This window comes from Pongo pygmaeus, chromosome 4, assembly GCF_028885625.2.
Source record: "Pongo pygmaeus isolate AG05252 chromosome 4, NHGRI_mPonPyg2-v2.0_pri, whole genome shotgun sequence".
NCBI classification, from domain to species: Eukaryota; Metazoa; Chordata; class Mammalia; order Primates; family Hominidae; genus Pongo; species Pongo pygmaeus.
This window is the reverse complement of record NC_072377.2, coordinates 111,866,611-111,875,657: the sequence shown is the minus strand read 5'-3', so window position 1 is coordinate 111,875,657 and position 9,047 is coordinate 111,866,611. Positions and strand designations below refer to the sequence as shown.

Sequence of the window (9,047 nt, the reverse complement as noted above, 5' to 3'; positions counted from 1 at the left end):
CACCCACCGCGGCCTCCCAGAGTGCTGGGATTACAGGCATGAGCCACTGTGCCCAGCCAATTTTGCATAATTTAATGGTACTAAGTATTTGTGTATCCAATGATTCAAAGACTCTGCTCCTGGCACAACTACGTACAGGGAGACACACAAGGAGGTGCATTGCAGCATTGTTTTTGGTACGGTGAGTTGGAGGCAGTATGTGTGTCTTTCACTAGGGGAATAGGAAAGTATAGTAGAGTACTTGCCTAGGATGGAATAATATGCAGTAGTCAAAAGAAATTAATTAGATTGCCATATAGTAACATGGCTAGATCTCAAAAACATACTGCTGAGTGAAATAAAACAAATGAAACTTATAGCACACAATAATTGTGTAAATTCCTCCCCCCATTCACATATACCAAAGAATATTTTTACAAATACACATAGACACATCTTAACAAATTTACAGAAGGTAGTTTGGAAGAACTGACATTGCAAACATAAGAATGAAGACTTGTGAGAAAATGGGGAATAGGATCAGAGATGTGGATGGAAGAGGAAAGTAAACTATCAGGAGTGGCCATGCACAGACTAATGAAGTGCTATGAACCAAAGAGCATGATTCACTCACTGCTGTATAGGCAAGGACCAAAAAAATAAAAAAAGAAGAGGGGCAGGGAAGGTTAAAAAAAGTGACTTCTTGAAGGATATCAAACCAGGATGTCTTTTTCCCTAAAAAATTTAAATGAGGCTTTATTATTTAGATTTCAGACAAAAGCTATTTTTAAGTGATCCATAAAAGGAAATATCATTTTGCTCTGAGGTCCTAAGTTTTGAACTGTCTATACATCAAAAGAAATCAACTTAATTTATAAAATATGCATCCTTTCTGTCCTTTCATATTTTTATCTATCTAGTTATAACCTAATGCCTAACCATTTACATGATGTCATGGTATATAAACCATTTTCATGTGAACTGTAACATTTGATCTTCACAAAAATTTATAAAGTAGATGACTTAGGTATTAGTTTCCCTTTACAAATGAAGGGATAACAGTTTATAAATGCTCACTGATTTACCAAAATCTTATTGGCAGGAAAGGCCAGAGCCAGGAACTGAATCTGATCATTTCACACAAAATTTCATAATCTTTCTACTATATCCACTGTACGTAGGTGAGTGTGTCCAATACACTATTTTCCTTAAAAATTAGAGGATCTCTGGAAGGAAGGGACCATTGCAAAATGAAGAAACTGTAGCTCAGAAAATTTTACTCAAAATCAGGTAAATCATACCTGTAACCCTAGCAATTTGGGAGGCTGAAGTGGGAGGATCACTTTAGGCCAGGAGTTTGAGACCAGCCTGGGCAACATAGTGAGACCCTGTTTCCACAGAAAAATCATAAAACTTAGCCAGGCATGGTGGCACACAAGGGTAGTCCTCGCTACTCAGGAGGCTGAGGCTGGAGGATTGCTTGAGCCCAGGAGTTTGAGGTTACAGTGAACTATGATTGCACCACTGCACTCCAGCCTGGGCAACAGAGTGAGACTCTGTCTATAAAGAAGATAAAATAAATAGACAATAAATTTTAAAAAATGGGCAAATAACAAGTGCACCCTGCTTCTGTGCCTTAATCAACAAAAGGCCGACACTGAAACAACATCTATCCAACACTTTCTAAGAAGTGGAATTTTTTTTTTTTTTGAGATGGAGTCAAATTCTGTCACCCAGGCTGGAGTGCAGTGGTGTGATCTTGGCTCACTGCAACCTCCGCCTCCTGAGTTCAAGCAATTCTCCTGCCTCAGCCTCCTGAGTAGCTGGGATTACAGGCACGTGCTGCCACACCGGCTAATTTTTGTACTTTTATTAGAGATGGGGTTTCACCGGGTTGGCCAGGCTGGTCTCGAACTCCTGGCCTCAGGTGATCTGCCCACCTCAGCCTTCCAAAGTGCTGGGATTGTGGGCGTGAGCCTGTAGGATTCTTAAAAATAGTAAGCCAATGCTGGAAAATTCAGTAGCAGTTCTGCTCTGAGGACTGTTTTTTCCTGTTGAGCTCTGCAGAGGCTCCTGCAGTCTCCAAAACTCAGCTTTGATTTGCAGGGAAATGCTGCCAGCAGTGGAGCCAGACTCAACAGCATGCCACCTCCATGTCCATGTATTAAAAGCTAAAAATCAGGGTAATGGTTCCCCTGTATTATGATTGACCAAATTTGATAGACAGGCATGATGTAAGGAGAATATGTCCTAGTTCCTCTGTACAGACAACATCCCTCCCAGGGTAAACAAAATCCTCTGACTACTTCTTAACTTTTCAAACTCTCTTGGAACATCTGTAATCAAACTCAGGAACTGTGGTTCTCAATCCTGGTTGGACTTAAGAAGCACCTGAGGAACTTAAACAATGATGTCTGAGCCAATTAAGTCAGAATCCCTGAGAGTAGAACTCACATGCCAGAATTTTGTTTACAAACTTCCTAGATGGTGATGAAAATGTTCTGGAATTACATAGTGGTGATGGTTGTATAATTTTGTGAATAAAAAAGAACCACTGACTTTAAAAAAGTATGCATGTTAACAGGGTAAGTGTTATGGTATGTCAATTATATCTCAATTAAAAAACAAAACAAAACACTTTTCCAGGTAACTCTAATGTAAAGCTTGGGCTAAGAACCACTAAGACACTAGGCAGTATCCCAATCAGGCCTGCGCATTAGAAACTATAAAGGAACTTTTAAAAATATTGAAGTTTAGTCATGAGCACCATGGATTCTGATGTTATTGGTCTGGGTTATGATTTGGACATCAGGTGTTTTAAAACCTCCCAGGCAACGGTAATGTGCTGCCAAGGTAGAGACCATTGGTCCAGAATGCTGGTCCTTAATCGGTGCCCCTTGATGAGCAGCATCAGCATTACCTAGGAATTGTCAGACATGCATGTTCTCAGCCCTACCTCAGACCTGCTGAATCAGTAGGGCCCAGGAATCCGTCTTAACAAGCCCTCCAGGTGGGTCTGATGCACACCAGTTTGAGAACCACCACTTTAGCACATAGGAAAATTACCTTCCAACCCAGTGGTTATTCTTAAATTTCCCTAATCCCTAAGAAGGTGTGCAGGGTCTGTTCCATACCTAGAAAGAATTTCATACTTAGCACCATGCTAGGCAATAGAGACTGAGGAGCCAGCTGGAGATCCACCCAAGTGGAACAAATTAGTGAGAGAAAAATATGTAAGATGCTGGGTGATATGCATTTTTTCTATACACAAGACTGTTGATTTTAGCTCTCACTCAAAATCCTTGAAATTATAATTACAAAATACTACCTATGTGGTCTGTTATTTCTTTACTTCCTGCATTTTCAAACTCCAAATGCATTTTGTAATCTCAAATCCTTCCTTAACCTTATCCTGTTGAGCCAGTGATTTTGTTTTTTTCTTGGTTTTTGATCAATAAATGATTCTTCTTTTCCCTTTCTGCAGCCATTTGAGAATGTTATTGGAATATCTATGACATTTTAGAGAATATATTGTTTAGAATTTTGTCTTCTAAAAGTTTGTAGTGAAAAGACTAAATTTAAATATACTCTGAAGATTTTGAGATTATTTTTTATATGCCAGCTTACAGTTATGAAGTAGTTACTGCATCATTAGTTATGGACTCTTAATGAAACGGGGTTTCCTATATTTTCAGCATCTATGGGGTTATCCCTTAACAATATTGATCTAAAATCAGGCTGTGAAGGAATGGCTGGATTATTTGTCCTGTGCTAAGGCACTTTGATATAACTAGATTGCTAATAATTATTCCCCCCAGCACTAATTACTCTGAAAATACCCCCTACAAATAGATGACTCAAACCAATGTTAAGCTTAATTTATTTGAGAGCATTATTATATTACACTCACATATGTGTCTTCAGGTTCATTAACACAGATGACACAGCAATATTTCTGGGGCCTGAATTTTGACTATCTTTTTATTGAAATAGAGATATAAGCTGCAAAACCAGGATTTATTTCTTTGAAATAGTGAGTTAAATTTGGCTTCCAAGGACTGTCAGCATCAGAATATAGCTTTGTGTACCTCTATCTCCTATTCTCTCGCAACTAAGAGGACTTAAACTCATTCTGCCAGAGGCATGTCTCGCCCCTTGAGCACTACCCATTCCCAGTAGGACCCTGCTGTGGTACCCTATCACTATGGTGACATTCAGACATCCCTCAAGGGGCCTGAGCAGGTGAGTCAAAGTAGGGAGCTCATTATCCCTACAGAGTCAGAAGAGAGAGTGAGGCATAGAAAAATAGTTGGCAATCATGGAAGATGGGTAAAAGAGAGTTATTAGGACCATTTGTGGGAATTCTTTGGAGAGTAGACAAGTAAAATCAGAGAAGAATGGGGTTGGAAATAATTGGAGGTAAGGTTGACAAATTTGGTATGAAGGAAGTTCTCTCTCTCTAGTGGAGAATGAAGTCTTGAAAGATTGGATGGTCATTTCTAGAAATATGTTGGGAGTTACTTTTTTAACTTATATGTGAAAAATATCTCAGTGAGTTGTTAGACTCTTTAGACCTTGCAGACCCTGGCAAGTCCTTTTAACTATGCTCCCTCACTGGTTCCCAGGACTTCTCAAGTCTTGAGAATCGATTTCTCATGGAGTTTGTTGTTCAAATCTTATTGGTAACGTTTTAAAAAATTGCAATCATGCAAAGTGACTGATCCATTATCTTTCACTCATAACATAGCAGTAATCTCCCAAAGTAGATAATTATATCATTATTTGGAACATGATCTCTGAATAGAGCAGGTGCAGTTAGAAGGGGGCACAGACTAGTGTAACAGCAAAAGATCTGCTCAGGGATCAACATTAAAAAGAAAAAAATGCCTACTTCATAAATATTACCACCTGCAGATAATCAGAAAAATATAGCCAATTACATCCATTATGCTCTATTTCTCTTCTGGTACTCACATTATTTCTTCTGTAATGAAAAAAAAATTTGTTTTGGTTTATATAACCAATCTAAACACAATGTATTATGTATTAGCATTAATGTGAAATTACATATACTTTTATTTTCATGCTAGCCTAAATAAAAGAGATTAATGAAATAACTATTAGGACATATACTTTTTAAAGCCTCAATAGAAATACCCAAAAGCTATATTTTAACACAGGTAACGAAATATTTTTCTCTCTAGAAATCTAAAAATCAGAGAGGATTATATAAAACTACAAAATTGAAATCTTCTGTTACAATGGAAAATGGTGTGTATTAACTCTCAACTACCATGAGAGAAAGAGGGTTTTTCTGTATTTCTGCAACAAAGAAAAGCATTGACCAAGGTTCATAAAATGAGACCTAAGTGGTGTTAATGATTCTAAAAGCAACTGAATAAAACCATTTTTCTCTAGTTTTCATAGTTTAATGTCTAAGGAAGTTCTAAATGTAAGTGTGAAAATTGGCTTATGTTTTCTGACCCTACTTTAAAAAAATAAACATTATTTTTAGAGTAGTTTTAGGTTCACAGAAAAGTGGATGCAAAGTACAGCAAGTTCCCATATAGCCCCTCTCCCTACACACACACAACCTCCCCTACTATGAAACCAGCATCAGAATGATATATTTGTTACAACTAATGAACCTACATTGATACATCACTGCCACCCCAAATCCATAGTTTACATTAGGGTTCACTCGGTGTTGTACATTCTATGGGTTTTGACAAATGTATAATGACATATGTCCATCATTATAGTGTCATAAAGAATAGCTTCATGGCCTTAACAATTCTCTGTTCTTTACCTTTTCATTTCTCCCTCCCGTCCAACCTGTGGCAACCTGATCTTTTTATTGTTATCATTTTCAGGGTCATCCTTCTGAAATACTATGATGTCACCATCCATTAGTTCATCAAGGGCTTTATCAAGAGACACGTCTTAGTCCTGAATTCTCTGTTAAATTCAGTTTAACTTCCTCATAGAGTATAAGGCTAGTATCTTGAATAAATCCTGCTCTGTTACACATAACTGGGAGCAAGTCACATATTTTACAGGATATTGGTGTGTAGATATGTCCACAGTAGTTCAAGCTCCGCGTTTTGGGATCATATATCTTCAAAGCTCATACATCATGAGCTTTATCAAACTTGGGTAAGGTCACTCCACTAGCAGCCAGCTCGAGATCGACTGTCTCCAGGAATATCGTCCAAGAGTTTTCATTATCACTGACCTCAATCATTGCTTTATTGCCGTCAGCTTCATTATCTAACACTGCTGGCCGTTTTGTTCCATTACTCCTTGCTTGCATGGGCCACAGTTGAATTTGATCTTGTGGAAATTCCATGATCTGAGAGAGGTTCTGAACAAACTCAGCAAGTGAGGAGTTCTTCAATACTTTGAACACAGTGTATTTCACTTTTTCTTCATCATACATGTCATTTCCCTGGTGGCCACAAAACTGGTCCTCTGAGGCTACCTGCGTTTGCATATAGAGATGGACTTCCTGCCATTCTGTCCACTTTCTGAGCCTTGATCCTTTTCTCTTCTTAGAGTCGTTCTACCAACTGGAATATCATGGTCGGTGACTACCTGTAAAACTTCCACTCAGTTTTGATTCCCTCATATAGGCTAACATGTAAGCATTAGTGCAGTGTCGGACAGACAGGTTGTCATTGTGACCCCCATAATTGTGCTCAATTACTTCCTTTTTAGTACACCTTGACACCACATCATCATCAAATTTACAGCATTTGCCGTCCCCTTTGGGGTTTAGATAAACCACATAATGTCTACCATGATTATCTCTACTATGAACCAGGACTGCATGAAGAATATAATTTGCAGGGTCCTTAGGATCTGTTTTTTTCAAAAATTCATCAAATGGTAACTGCTTTGGGAATTCACACCTATCATTGATCTTGATATTTTGGTTCGTCTGAGGGTCATACATAAATCTCATCAGTTGTAGATGTAACACTTGTGGTGATGTTAGAAATTTCACCTTTCTCTGCTTCCTGTAAGCCATGTTCCCCAGCTTCCTATTTATTGTCCCCGTTGAGCTGTTCTTCTGCCATATAATCCACAAATGATTCAAATATATTTTTCTTTCCTTTGATACTTAGCTGGATATCATAATAATCTTCTCTTCTATCAGAATGATAGTCTACTTCTTTACACTGGATATAGGACACCATTTTGCCTCAGAATCATCTGGGTATGGTGCCCTCTACACAAGTGCCTTTCGCCTTCTTTTCCACATTATCAAGCAACACTCCACAAAGCTGCTGAACATCGTGTTGTATGAAGCTGTCTAAAATTTCCCACCCAAATGACCTTGTTAGCTTTTTTGTTCCTACGGGTTTATCACTGCCCTGTAATTCATAGAACACTCTTTGTAATGCTTAAGGGACGCTTTTAGACGAATCATCCCCCTGGGTTGGCATCATGTAAACAGCCTTTCGTAGCTGATTTGTGAAAAAGAACGTCTGTAGCAGGCTGTTTATGTAACAAGTCGCTCCCTGATTCTTTAAGCCAACATAGCCTGTGTACTTCTTTGAATCCCACGCAACTTTGTCGGGAGCATCCGCCTGTACAAAGACTTCAGTGGTACCTTTGTCATCATCTATAAATCCTTTCTCAGGATCAGTCACTTCACTCCAGGCCATAAAATTGGAAAATCCCCAATCGTTTTCTTTATGGAAGAACAAATGACTAACACGACGACTGAACGATTTTTCATCATCTCCATAATTTATTATCTTCAGCACCGCTTGTGCATGACAAGTCCATGACGTGGAGTCAGATTCAGCATTGCTCTGGAGAAAGAATCCTACACTTTTTTGGTGTGGTCTCTCTGGATAAAAGCGTGGCACACCATAATCTTCCACGGCAGATTTCGCACAAAACACGGAGGACTACGGACCGACTCACTCAGTCTGCTGAAGAGCTCCACAGTGAACTGAAAGGTCGCCTCGGAGTGCTAACTGGTTTCATCCTCCGTGCCCTCCTCCTTGTTGTTGTGTCCATCACTGAGGGCCACGTTCCCATTGATCACAGGGTTCTGAGTAATTCTTCATGGGTCATCTGTATCTCCAGCTTCCATCTCCACGTCCTCGGGCTCGCTCAGCTGCTGCTTGCCCACTTTCTGCTGCTGCTGCTGCTGGTTCATGTTGGCCGCGGCCGGCTGGTGGCCGGGGCTTTGGGCGGGTGGGCGGGAGGTGGTGGCGGCGGCGGGGCGGCCTCCTCCTCCTCCTCCCGCGCGTCATCGGCAGCAATTTTATTGATCTTTTCAAAGAACCAACTTTCGGTTTTGTTGGTTTTCTCTGTTGATTTTCTGTTTTCAATTTCATTGATTTTGACTCTAATTCTTACTAGTTTCTCTCTTCTGCTTACTTTGGATTTTATTTGCTCTTCTTTTGCTAGTTTTCCAAGGTAGAAACTTAGATTATTCATTTTGAATCTTTCATCTTTTCTAATATCTACCTTTAATGCTATAAATTTCCCTCTACACACTGCTTCCACCACATTCCACAAATTTTGATAAGCTGTGCTTTTGTTTTCATTTAATTTAATATATTTTTAAATTTCTCTTGAGATTTCTTCTTGACCCGTCTGTTATGTGGAAGTATGTGATTTAATCTTCATGTATTTTCAGATTTTTCAGTTATCTTTCGGTTATTAATTTCTAACTAAGTTTCCTTATGGTCTGAGAGCAGACATTGTATGATTTCCCCCCCTTTTTTTTAAGACGAAATCTCGCTCTGTCGTCCAGGCTGGAGTGCAGTGGCACCACCTCGGCTCACTGCAGGCTCCGTCCCCCGGGTTCACGCCATTCTCTTGCCTCAGCCTCCCGAGTAGCTGGGACTACAGGTGCCCGCCACCACGCCCGGCTAATTTTTTTGTATTTTTAGTAGAGACGGGGTTTCACCGTGTTAGCCAGGATGTTCTGATCTCCTGACCTCGTGATCCACCCGTCTCGGCCTCCCAAAGTGCTGGGATTACAGGCGTGAGCCACCGTGCCCGGACCATTTTTTTTTTTAAGTTGTGTTTATGTCACAGAACGT

The 9,047-nt window shown here is 39.7% G+C and overlaps 1 pseudogene; it reads right to left on the bottom strand.

The window, feature by feature from the left end:
- Positions 1-5,784: 5,784 nt before the first annotated feature.
- On the bottom strand, positions 5,785-8,152 carry LOC129036221 (ubiquitin carboxyl-terminal hydrolase 7-like; annotated as a pseudogene).
- Between the last annotated feature and the right edge of the window lie 895 nt (positions 8,153-9,047).